General features: G+C 38.9%; 1 long non-coding RNA gene across 1 annotated transcript; it reads right to left on the reverse strand.

Annotated features, from left to right (window-relative positions):
* Nucleotides 1–10,825: 10,825 nt before the first annotated feature.
* LOC123586192 lies at nt 10,826–12,476 on the reverse strand. Its single transcript, XR_006706666.1, has 2 exons — nt 11,896–12,476; nt 10,826–11,454 (listed from the first exon to the last, which is right to left on the reverse strand). It is a non-coding gene; the product is annotated as an uncharacterized LOC123586192 (long non-coding RNA).
* Nucleotides 12,477–12,859: the final 383 nt, after the last annotated feature.

The raw sequence follows: 12,859 nt of genomic DNA on the forward strand, positions 1-12,859 counted from the left end.
AGACTTCAGGCTCTGAGCTGTTAGCACAGAGCCTGATGCGGGGTTCCAACTCAGGAGCCGTGAGATCATGACCTGAGCTGAAGTCAGACATTTAACTGACCTAGCTACCCATACGCCCCTAGGATAAAAAATATTTTAAAATGAGATCATGGTATGGGACACACTGGGTGGCTCAGTGGATGAAATGCCTGACTTCAGCTCAGGTCATGATCTCATGGTTCATGGGTTCAAACCCTGCTTTGGGCTCTGTGCTGACAGCTCAGAATCTGGAGCCTGCTTCGGATTCTGTGTCTCCCTCTCTCTCTGACCTTCTCCTGCTGGCGCTCTGTCTCTCTCTCAAAAATAAGTAAACATTTAAAAAAATTTTTTTTAATTAAAAAAAAAGAGATCATGGTGATGATTGTAAAATTCCAAGTTTACTAAAATCCATTGAATTGATAACTCAAAATGAGTGAATATTATGGCATATAAATTATACTTCAAAAAGTTATTTACTTAGGAGCACCTGGGTGGCTCAGTAGGTTAGGCGTCTGACTTCGGCTTAGGTCATGATATCACTCTTCGTGGGTTCGAGCCCCGCATTGGGCTCTGTGCTAACAGCTCAGAGCCTGGAGCCTGCTTCAGATTCTGTGTCTTCCTCTCTGTCTGCTCCTCCCTCGCTCGTGCTCTGTCTCTCTCTGTCATTCAGAAATAAATAAACGTTAAAAAAAAATTTTTAAGTTATTTACTTAAAAGAAAACAGGAAATGAAATGTTATACTTCAGGCTCCTTCACATTAAGGAAACTATGATCTTTTGGGATTTTAAAGATAGCAAAACTGTGGGGAATAAGCTTAGGAACTCCCTGAGCCCGCACCAAGGGGCATAAAGAATTAGAAAACCACAGAATGAACACACCCAAATTGGGGTAAACAAGATTAGGTAAACAGGGCTAAAGGCCCCCAGGATAGGACAAAGGTATTGGAATAGGAAATCTCAGGATGAAAACATCCAAGATTAGGTAAATAAGAGTAGGTATTCAGGGCAGAAATGCCCCCCACGTTAGTAGAATAGCAGAATGCTGCTTTCACATGAAGGAAGGACCAAATTAGATAAACAGATAAACAGGGCTGGAGACCACAGGAGGGTGAAGTTGCCCAGAGCAGAGCTAATTAGCAAAAGAAAGTTGCCTTATTGACCCTGAGGTAGCATGCCCTGTCTTTCTCATCCCCTCAGTCAGTTTAGGTAAACAGAGGTGGTGCCTCATGTCTGCTGTAAACAACCTTCCACCCCACAGCCCAGTGCCAAGACTGTTTTGTATTGACCCAAACCCCTAACACCGCGTATCTCCCAAAGCCCTTTCCCTCACGCCCATGGGTTAATGTTCATGGTTTCGTTGTCTCTTTGTGCACACCCATCATGCTTGTGAGCCTTCTGATCCTAATAAAAACAGAGCAAAGACCCTTACTCGGGGCTCTTGTCTCCTCCCAGACATTAGCCTCTCTCTCATTTTAATCCTGCGTCCTGTCCTGCTCTCTTGCTGGACAGGAGAGAACTCCAGACCCAGAGTCTATGACACAAAACATATTCTGTATGACACAAAACATATTCTGGCCTCAAAAATTTGAGTGGGCCCAGAGCAAAAGAAGAAATGTATCTGGTCCAAATTGCAGTGAAAGTTGACACTCCATTTTCATCCTAATTTTCCATCCTCACTCAGCAGATACAAAATCACCTAAATTCTCCATAGAAATCACAAAGTTATATAGAGCCTATGACAGGCACCAATAATATTTGTCCTCTAAGACTGTGTTTCAAGCACCACCAGGTTTCAGCAAATAATTAGTCTTTTGAGAGTAGTTCATGGCTTGACGATTTGCTTCGGTGGATATCAAATGACCATCCACTGGATCGTAAATAATTTATAGCCAAGATGTTCACCATGAACTGCACATTAATGGATCCATCTTGCCCTAAAGTTGAACACGCTCAGCAGCACTCCATCAGGTAATAGGGTGGCATGTAGAACCATGTCTAGGCAGACACAGAAGCCAGCAATCAATTGTAACAGAGACAGCTGACCTGCACGACAGTGCTTTGCCCCTTTTCATGGCCTGAATTTGCCAATTGGAAGTAGCAGTCCACCCCCCCAACAAGGGCAAGGCATAACTAATGGCACCAAGGTATAACTCACAAGTGGAATATGAATGAAAATGATGCGTGTGACTCTTCTGAGCCAAAGAATTTTAAAAAGCAGATGTGCCTTCTTTCAATTTCCCTAAGACTGGCTGGAAACAGAGGGTTATGTAGCACTGTGGGGTAGTGGACCGTATGATTGGAAGGAGGCTGGAACTCTGAATTGCCAAATGTAGGAAAGCCACTCACCAGCCAAGAACAGACACACTAGATTGTTATGTGACTGATAAATACACTTTGTGGTGTTAAACCCCTGAAATTTGAGTTTGGATTTTCAGCAGAAACAGATCAGTTGTCTGTATACATTTAGCATGTTCTTAAATACCCATTCTAACCAGACTTCCTTCTCTGCCACCCACTTCTGATATCCTCCTCAGGAATTCTCCACTGTGGAATTTAATGGCATAGAGATAGTATTTATTGTATTATGTTTTAGCAGCCTGAGCAAAGACAATTCCTCTCCTCTTTCCCCAACCTTTCAATATATGATGTATTGCAAGTAGTTAATGTCCCAGTTTTTTGTTTTTTTTAATCTTGTCCGTAATCACTGGTAATTGTCATGGCATCTCTTAGACCTGCCTGCAGGATCGGACTAGACTTTGGGTCATCTCCCTTTAGTTGTGTGAGAAGCAGTCTCACTCTGTTTCGTGGAAGTAGTTTTATTTTAAAGCATAAATACATAAAGGTGGTGTGTATGGATGCTGGGGGGCGGGGGGGCAAAGGTGAAGTCTGAAGTTGGCATTGGTCAGTTTTGGGCTCTCTCGCACCCAAGCACCCAGTTCTGCCAGCATCCCTAACTCCTCTGCGGAACTTTTCACTATAGAGGCTGGGAAAGAAGTAGCCACTTACCATTGTAGAAACCCAAGCTGCTGGTTCCCCACCTGTCTGGCCTTGTGGCAAATTGTATTCTGTGGGTGAAACTGAAGTGACTGAAGCAAGGGGGGAGTAGCTGGGAGTCTGATTCATTGAGTTGGCACCTGCTGTATGAATGAGACTATACAGCATACTGTTAGGTCTTCATATTCTTTGTCCAACATTTCTCATTCAAACTGAGTTTCTGGTATCTACTAATAAATTCCTTTTTTTTTTTTTTTTTGGCTTAAGATATCTAGAACTTGTGTTTACCGTTTTCAACAAAGAAACCTAACACACAATGATTGTTTCTTCACTGACAATGTAGACTAAAGATTGATCACATTTAAAATAAAGTGGTCTAAAATGTTTGTTTTTTGTTTTGTTTTTTTAGATTTACACACAATTTTAGCACTTTCTTAGTCTTCATTCTTTCTTGCATCTCAGAGTTTCATCTAGGACCATTTTCATGTAGTACAGGTCTGCTGGCCCAATCTATTTTCTGGATACTTTTAAGATTGTTTCACCTTAGGGGTGCCTGGGTGGCTCAGTCAGTTGAGTGTCTGACTTTGGCTCAGGTCATGATCTCCCAGTTTGTGAGTTCGAGCCTCACATAGGGCTTGCTGCTGTCAGTGTGGACCCCACTTCAGATCCTCTGTCCCTCTCTCTCTGCCCCTCCCCAGCTCGTGCTCTGTCTCAAAGCTGAAACATTTAAAAAAAAAAAAAAAAAGGCTGTTTCACCTTATTTCCTTATCATTTTATTACAGTGTGGCTTCACGTTTGTTTGTTTGTTTTATTCTACTTACGGTTTGGGGGTTTGTTGTTTGTTAATTCATGGATTGATTTTAAAAATTGCCGCCTATTATCTTTTCTCTCCTCTCTTTCTGGGACCCATGTTTAAACTTTCTCTCTCTATTCTATACATCTCTTACCTTCTTTTCTGTATTTCAATGTTTTTAAAATTTCTATATACTTCATTCTGGATAATTTCTTGTAATCTACCTTCCAGTTCATTCATTCTGTTTTCTGCTCTGCCTACTCTGCTGTTAACCTGTCCACTGAGTTCTTGATTCCATTTTCAAATGTACTGTCACTGTTTATACCTTTCTGTCATTTGTAGATATTTTCAAGCATTACTTTTATATACCTAAGCATAGAAGGCATTATTGTTTTATAATATGTATCTAATAATTCCTATATTTGAAATTTGGAGGGATTATTACTTCATTTATGCAGATTATTACTCATAGCGTCTTGATTCTTTGTACAGCTAGATACCTCTAACTATGTCATAGCATAGCATTTTTAAATTTTATTTTTAGAAATAATTTGAGGCCTAGGATAAGATATCTTCCTCCCAGATGTTTTGTCGGGTTTTTTGTCTGTTTGTTTTGTTTTTGGTTTTGTTTTTTTGTTTCTTTGTTTATTTTCCTTGCCAGCAACCAAGAGGCTTACACTTTAGGAGTAGCATAAGTTGAAAGACCGAGATTCTCATAATGAAGACTAGAACCATAAGTCAGGGTGAGGGATGTTTTATTTCTGGCTCACTGTTACCCTGTTACCCAGCCCTTCAAAAACCTGGTTTAATGTGTATGTGCCTAGAGTGGGGAGGAAGGAAAGTAGGTTATCTGATTCCCCACCAGAAGTGCCCTGTAATTGACTTCTATTCCACCATCATGAGAAAATTTCATCTCTGTTCGCAAAAAAAAAGTAACTTTGAGTAGTGAGCTTATCTCTGGGTTCTTCTTTTCTCTAGTAATTTCTCCCAATCTGATTAGTTCTTACAATGGTGTAAATAGATGTTTTTCATATTTCTTCTACTTTTGGGGGGATTATTCTAGGTGGGTTAGTCCCAAGTACCAACAAACCTTCCTCTCACTTTTTGACTCTATTGTTGCATACTGTATACAGCTGATCATTCCATAATCTCATCTTTATTTTCTTTTTGCGTTTCATTTCAAAGTTCTTTGTGGAGAAAATAAAACTTTATGTTTGTTTAATTGTGCTTTAAAAATCAAGTCAAATAAAGTAGATAATGGACTAGATTAAACATTTCACTATCAATATATAATAGTATGAATTTGGGTAAATATTCAAGCCAATTGCATCTATGCCTAAAAACATTCTAGCATCAAGTGTCTGCTTTACATGTGTATATGTGGTCAATGGGGGAAAATGAAAATATATACACTATGACATTAATGCTAGTTATCTCTGTATTGTGGATTGAGTGAAATTAATTTTTTCTCACACTTTTCTATGCAATAAACCTAATCAGGGAAAAAGCAAATACTGTTTTTAGTATGAAATGTCATTGTTGCGACTAGTGAAACATGCCCAAGGATATGAAGAAAATTATTCTCTCCTGCCTATATAGCCGACAGGGAAATGGAAAGATAGATGGACAGACGGACAGAGACAGAAAGGTAGGAAATGGCAACTTCAAATGTGTACTCCCATAAGGAATTTGGAGGAAAGATGACTTTCCCATCTAATCTGAGGCTCTAGGCAATCCATGATACATTGCTTTTGGTTGAAAGACTTTTCCTTCAATGCATAGTGTGGAATTACCTGCTTTGTAATTATGGCAGAAAAAAAATGTATCCTTAGCCTTCCTTGAGTAATCACTCATTATTCTCAACTTGGATTTAAAAGAGTTTTATTGCTAGTAATGAAATCATGAGTGTGTCTGTAATATAAACACTATGGAGGGATTTCATATATTCATTCTGTGATTTTCTTGTGTAGATTGATTTCAAGTTTACATATTTTTTTAACTGAAGTAGAGTTGACACACAATGTTAACAATAATTTCAGGTGTAGCAGAAACAGACCCATAATTACAGAGAACAAACTGGTGGTTACCAGAGGAGAGGATGGGCAAAATGGAAGAAGGGGACTGGGAGATACAAGCTTCCAGTTATGGAATGAATATCTCACAGGAATAGAAGGTACATCATAGGGAATAGAGCCAGTGGTGTTGTAATAGTGTTGTATGGTGACAGGTAGTAGCTACACTTGTGGTGAGCATAAGTTCAAAAAGAATTCCAAAGTCTCTTGCAAAATATCTTAGGGTGTGTGTGTGTGTGTGTGTGTGTGTGTGTGTGTGTGTTAATTTAAATTCAAGCTGGTTAACATATAGGGTAATCTTGTCTTCAGGAGTAGAACCCAATGGTTTATCCCTTATATATGACACCCAGTGCTTATCCCAGAAAGTGCCCTCCTTAATGCTCATCACCCATTTAACCCATCCCCCACCCACCTCCCCTCCAGCAACCGAATCTTTTTGTTTAAAGACATGACTTCTGGGAAAATGGAAAGGACTTTGCTAGCCAACCAGGAAAGATGAGGCAATGAATACAAAGTTGGAGGAGCTTTGAACTACATAATGTTCTTTGCACCGGGAGTGTCACTTGGTGCACAGTGGGTGACGGGATTCTGGTGTGGAGCAGAGTGAAAGGGATGTGTGTCTGCAGTAACTTATCTTAAAGAGGTCAGGAGAGAACTAGGGATATTCCTCAATTTCTTCACTCTTCCCAAAGTAAAAAACGTACTTTGTAAAATCTGTATTTCTAATCAACTTTATTGAGATATAACTTACATTCAATAAAATACACTCATTATAAGCATACAAAGAGTTTAGAAAATGAATTTATGTTCACACGCACAAACAAGACTTGAACATTTCTAGCACCCCAAAGTTCCTTGTGGCCTTGCAATCCATACCCTCCTACCCCACTGATCTGTTTTCTGTTATTATGGATTCGATTGCAAATTAAATTTAAATACTGAATGAGAAATAAGTAAGTTGTACAAAGTCAGTTCTGCTGAAGGCTGGTGGAAATGTCTTGCCACTCATTTAGGAAACCAATTCTGATGTTCTGAAATCACCCTAGGGGCACCTGGGTGGCTCAGTCAGTTAAGCGTCTGACTCTTGGTTTCAGCTCAGGTCAAGATCTTACAATTTGTGAGTTCGAGCCTCACGTTGGGCTCTATGCTGCCAGCGCAAAGCCTGATTGGAATTCTCTCTCTCCCTCTCTCCTTCTGCCCCTTCCACACTCGCTATCTCTCTCAAAATACAATAAAATCGCCCTCATAAACATGCCTTTTTGAATACACTGTGTATCAGTGCTACTATTCTAGGGTTACTACTCCATTTCAAGGTGCATATAGGATTTATAATCAGAGGCTTCAAAACTTTTACAGCACTTTGAGATCACCATGTCATCTAACGGCATAATCATTTTTCCTAGATGTTTAATTTTACTGGATTTTATATGAGTATTGGTTGACAATATGAGTATTGGTTGATTTTATATGAGTACTGGATTTTATATGAGTATTGGTTGACAATAGGGTGGGAACTTGGAAATAAAAGCTGGTACTTCCCCAGACAAGCAGAGAAGGGCTGCACACGCGCACCCTGAATCCACCCCCACCTTCAAGAGTTTAGTTGTCCTTCTTCTGTTCTTTGCTTCATGGCTTTTAGGCTTTAAAAAGATATGCACTGAATCTAGCGCAGGAAATGTATGAGTATTTGTCAAGATGTTTTTAAATACATATATAGAGAAAGACATCCTAAGGAACTCATCTAGACTTAAACCAAAACAAGTGTCCAAGTAGGAAAAAACGTCCCTCATAAAAAAAGATTAAAAAGCCGAGGAAATTGCTGCTGCCCATTAGTTGATTTAAGCTAATGGTGTAAGTAGCCATTAGTTCAACTAATGGTAATGGACCTTCTGATGAGTGATTTAGTGAAAGTGTCCCAGATGCTTCCATTCTGCAAAAGGCTCAGAAGAAGTTCAAAAAAAAGTGTTTATTTTCTGAATTAATGGTGAACAGATCTTTGAAGCAAAAGCAAAAATAAAGATACTCTTTAACGACGATAAATAATAAATTATTCTTAAAATCTCTAATATGCTGTGTCTTATAAAATGATTTACTAACAATAATATTGGCAAGCACGTATAGCGTGCATTATATGCCAGGCACAGCGTAAAATATTGGACATATATTATTTCATCTAACCTTCGTATCAATTCTATGAGGTAACCACCATTATCACCTTTGTACATGAGAAGAAACTGAAAATAAAGAGATGCAGTGACTTGGCCAGCATCACACAAGTAATTAGTGGCCGAGCTGAGTGTTAAGCCAGGTGAAGTGGCATTTCTGTGTTTGCTGTCTTTGCTGTTAAGAAGCTTAACCTTCACCACAGAAGCCATTAAATGAGGGAGCTGGGGTGGGGGGGAAGGTAAATCAATGCTCTATCTGAGGCATTTTCATACAAGCTTGTTATATAATTTAATAAGTTAAGGCATTAAGCATTAACATCTTTTCCTTTCCTAGGATGTTTTCCCAGTGGCTTTTGCCAATCATGCTGGGATTATATAATGCCTTAACAATCAACTGAAAATTTGAAGAAAAAAACAGACCCCCAACCAATTGGCTTTTTAATTGGGTTAAACAACTATTAAATACCTAAATAATCATCTGCTTTGAGTGCTATTAAGTCATAGTCTACTTTGAGGATGGCACAAAGTCCAATCCAAAAAAAAAAAAAAAAGTTTCATACGAGACTTCTGGTAGAGCATGGTGCCAGTTCAATGATTGAAATGTTTCTCTTATTTTACATCTGTCTGAATCCAAGCAACACGTGCCCTCTATGCATGCGTTAGAAGGACATCTGGTTTATGTCTCACCACATTAATATAAAATGACTCTGAGTTTTGGTCATATTATAGAAATTCTGTGACTTGAATTTTGAGTCTCGAAGATTTTGAGAGAGTGGAGAACATTGGAAGGATTCCATTTTTTCATGATATTTCCACTAAAATAGGACCGATTGCTTCTGCAAATGACCTAAGTGAGACGTTTAGCTTCTTGACATTGTATATATATGCGTATTCATTTTCTATCCATCAAAGACTAGACTCAAAAGTATCATTCAGATATATCACCCACCAAGAAAGTAAATCTCCACAGAGTTTTCCATAAAGACAAATGCCTCCCATGCAAATTCCCATCTGGATTTCCCTTAAAGTTAAAGCAATCAGTTGATAAAAGAAAAATATGAAACTATGTCACCCTTCTGAGGTTAATGCACAGGCTAATGTGTAAGTCCTTTTATATCTATCACAAATATAGTAGAGATGCAAATTTTAAATTAGAAAGTAAACGTGCAGGCTAAAAAAAGATAAACTGAAAAGTGCATTTAGTTCATTTAAAGAGCATCATTAGACATGTACCATATACTGTAATAAAAGTATATCATTGTTTTCCACAAAAAGATTTTCTATTTGAAAAATGGCAGAGCATAAAATGCAAATTTCAAAACATTTATGCCTGAAAGCATGATACATGTCCCTGGCGAAGGCGACAGAAGAATTTCTGTACGTCAAATTAGTGACAGATTAGTTCCATAAACATTTTAATCCTCTGACAAGATTGCTCCTAGTTACATACACCAAAAGAAGTGAAAGCAGGCATTCAAACAGAAATTTGTGCAGTGTTCATAACAGCAGTACTTACAATAGCCAAAAGGTAGAAGCAATCCAAATGCCCAATAGATGATGAATGGATAAACAAAAGTGGTAGATCCCCATAATGGAATATTATTCAGTTATAAGAAGGAATGAAATACTGATACATGTTACAACCCGAATGCACCTTGAAAAAAATCATGTGGAATGGAAGCAACCAGTCACAAAAGGCCATCTATTGAATAACTGCATTTCTCTGAAGTGTCCAGAATAGGAAAATCTATAGAGATAAAAGTTCCATGGTTACCAGAGCCTGGGAGAAAGAGTATATGGAGAGTGATGATTAATGGATATGAGGTTTCTATTGGGGCTGATAAAAATGTTCTGATATTAGGTAGTGGTGATCACTGCACAAATCTTTAATATATCATATATTACATATACTAAATATGAATAAAGTAATACACAAATTTTATACTTTAAGTAGGTGAATTTGATGGTGTGTGAAATATATGTAAATAAAGCTATTATTTAAAATGTGGCACACAGGGGCGCCTGGGTGGCTCAGTCAGTTAAGCACCTGACTTCGGCTCAGGTCATGATCTCACTGTTCATGAGTTCGAGCTGTCAGCGCAGACCTTGCTTTGGATCCTCTGTCTCCCCCTCTTTCTGCCCCTCCCCTGCTCATGTGCGCTCTCTCTCTCTCTCTCTCTCTCTCTCTCTCTCATAAACATTTTTTAAAAAACAACAAAAAATAAAGTGTAGCACACATAAATATTTCCACCTGATTCTTTATAATCCTTATATTCTTGAGTAACCTGTATCCCTCTTTACCGCCATATGTTTGCATCCCTCCCGAAAAGGAGCAGATAAGTTTAAACTACAGTATCTTCAAAGAAAGCATTGTAACATTCTAACATGAAAGCATCAACCGTATAACCATCCCGATGCATCAGGTGTATAATAGTATGCCAGTTAAGGGCTATCCATTGTTCTGAATAGGTGGTCTACAGCTCCAAGTCACCCAAGAAAGAGGTCCTCAAAGGAGAGTTCAAAAACCATCGACTGAAGAGACAGATGTAAAATGCAGGAGTCCTGACTGCCTAATGTGTTTTATACCTCCAGGGATATTGAAAGAGAGGTTTTACTTTTACCCTCAGCAATTTAACAGACCTTGTTAAGGTACAGTCTCCATAGAAACCTCAACTTCACACTCTGCTCTCAGCCTCTGTGCCTTGGAAGAATATCCTCTTAGACACATGCTAATGTTGTCCATGGGATGAATGGCTTTTCATATGTTGTGAAAAAATTCTTGAATCACAGCAAACTCTTTATTCCTGTTCTCAAGACACAAGTTTTAAAAGAAAACTTTTAATTTGAGCAGTAAAGAATCTGTATATTTTCTGAGTGGGAAAGATTTGTTTTGTTTTGTTTTCTAATTAAAACTATGAACATCTAAGCATCAGCACAGTGTGGTTGGTACTTAGATGTCAGAGTATCGGAGTTATAATCCTCATTATCGTTAGAAAAAAACTCAGCAGAGGCTCTCAAACCTCCTCAGCCTCAGTTTTGTCTTGTGAAACTGAGGAGTTGAACTTGAAGTTTTCTTAGATTCTTCATCCATTAAATATTTTATGTCCCTGCAAATTAAAAAAAAAAAAAAAAAAAAACAAAAACAAAAACCAAAAAACTCAAATTCTGGACCATTCTGGCACTAGAGTGTAATATCCCAGTGTTAAATGGACCAGAGCACTGGAACAAGGCCTTGCCTACATAAGACTTCTATCCGTGTCATCAGGACTGCAAAGGTCTGGTTGTATGGAATATGTCAGGCTTCCCCCGAAGTTTCTCTTCCATCCATAAGGGTCGAGACAGACAACACACACCTCCTCTTCCAGCAGAGATTACAAGTGGAAAAGGGCTCTTCTCCTGTAGACCTCATAGCCCTTATCAGGGATAAAGAGAGAGCTCCTGAAATGCACTGTTCTATCACTAACACACACTCTGCCTTGATTCTGGATAACCAAACTCATTATGCCTTTTTTTCCCTCCTTGCTAGTCAACACTAAAAGCCCTAGACTTCCTGTCATTCCTCATCCATCTTCCAGTCCCCAGCCCTGTCAGACCACATGGTCCCTTTTCTTTTTCCTTTTCCCGACCTCTCTCCACCTCTAACTCCAGAAGCCCTTCCACTGTGCCCTTCAAAGCTCATCATCCGTTATTAGCAAAATCCTGCATGTTGTCAGCCTCGTTCCTAAATGTTCCTTTCACCTTCTTTGTAGAACAAAAGCCCGGAACTCATGAAGATACTACTTCCCCGTAACACTTTCAAGAAACACTTTCTCCTACCATACTTGTACTGTTCAACTTGGAGATGGGGTAGATACCTTTCTTCTTCCTCCTTTCCACTTTTAGACCATTCTCCTTCTCTTTTCTCCGAAACCTGCCAGCTTTGAAGATCATGTCATAAAAGGATAACACTTGTAACTCCTCATTTTTGCTGTCACTGCTGGACCCTTCTTTACCCTACACATCTCAATGTTTCTAGTTCCTGCATCACTATCATCCTCCCTTAGGATTGAGATTCTCTCCTGACTTAATTCTTGGAAATTTCCGTTTATAACCCCCTGGTGTTTTGATCTTTTGATCTTCCGTCCACAGCGACCACACCCACCCACTGGGTCGCATCCAGTCCCTCCCATGGTGATATCCTAGGTCTGTCTTTACCAATAACTACAGAACGGGACAGCGGGTTCTGCTCAGCCCTCAGTCTGCAGCCCCCATTAAGTGAGGATTGAGCAACTCTGGTCATCAGTAAAAACCTTACAGCAACACCAGGGAATAAATGCCCAGGGACTTGCAGACACTAATCTGGCCAAACGACTTCTACTTGAAAAGTAAAAGATGGAGGGCCTTTTTGTTCCACATGAAGGAGCCCACGTGAAAATGAATATCAATGCCTATTTGTATTATTTACACCACTGTTCTCTTAAGGTAATAAAATACATGACTCTGTAGTATCTACCCACATTTTCCACAGGGTCACTTAAAGAAATCAGCAACCAAAAATAAGTAAGTAAATAAACAAATAAGGCAGAAGGAATACGAGATCCCAATGTAAACAAATAAAAATAAATAAAGGTTGCAGCTTCCCTAGTAAAGTCAACTCCAGAACATTGTGCTTTAGATTTACTTTTGTAAACAGTCTATATGGCATTGACTTAGTGTGCTACCCTAAGGTAAAGTTATGATTTTTTTTAGCTTAGTTTAATTTCAATTCTGAATGCAAGTCATTATCAAAATGCAAGGGATTTCGTTTACCCAGGCAAAAGAGCACTATTCACTCATTAC

This window comes from Leopardus geoffroyi, chromosome C3 (genome assembly GCF_018350155.1).
Source record: "Leopardus geoffroyi isolate Oge1 chromosome C3, O.geoffroyi_Oge1_pat1.0, whole genome shotgun sequence".
Lineage (NCBI taxonomy): Eukaryota > Metazoa > Chordata > Mammalia > Carnivora > Felidae > Leopardus > Leopardus geoffroyi.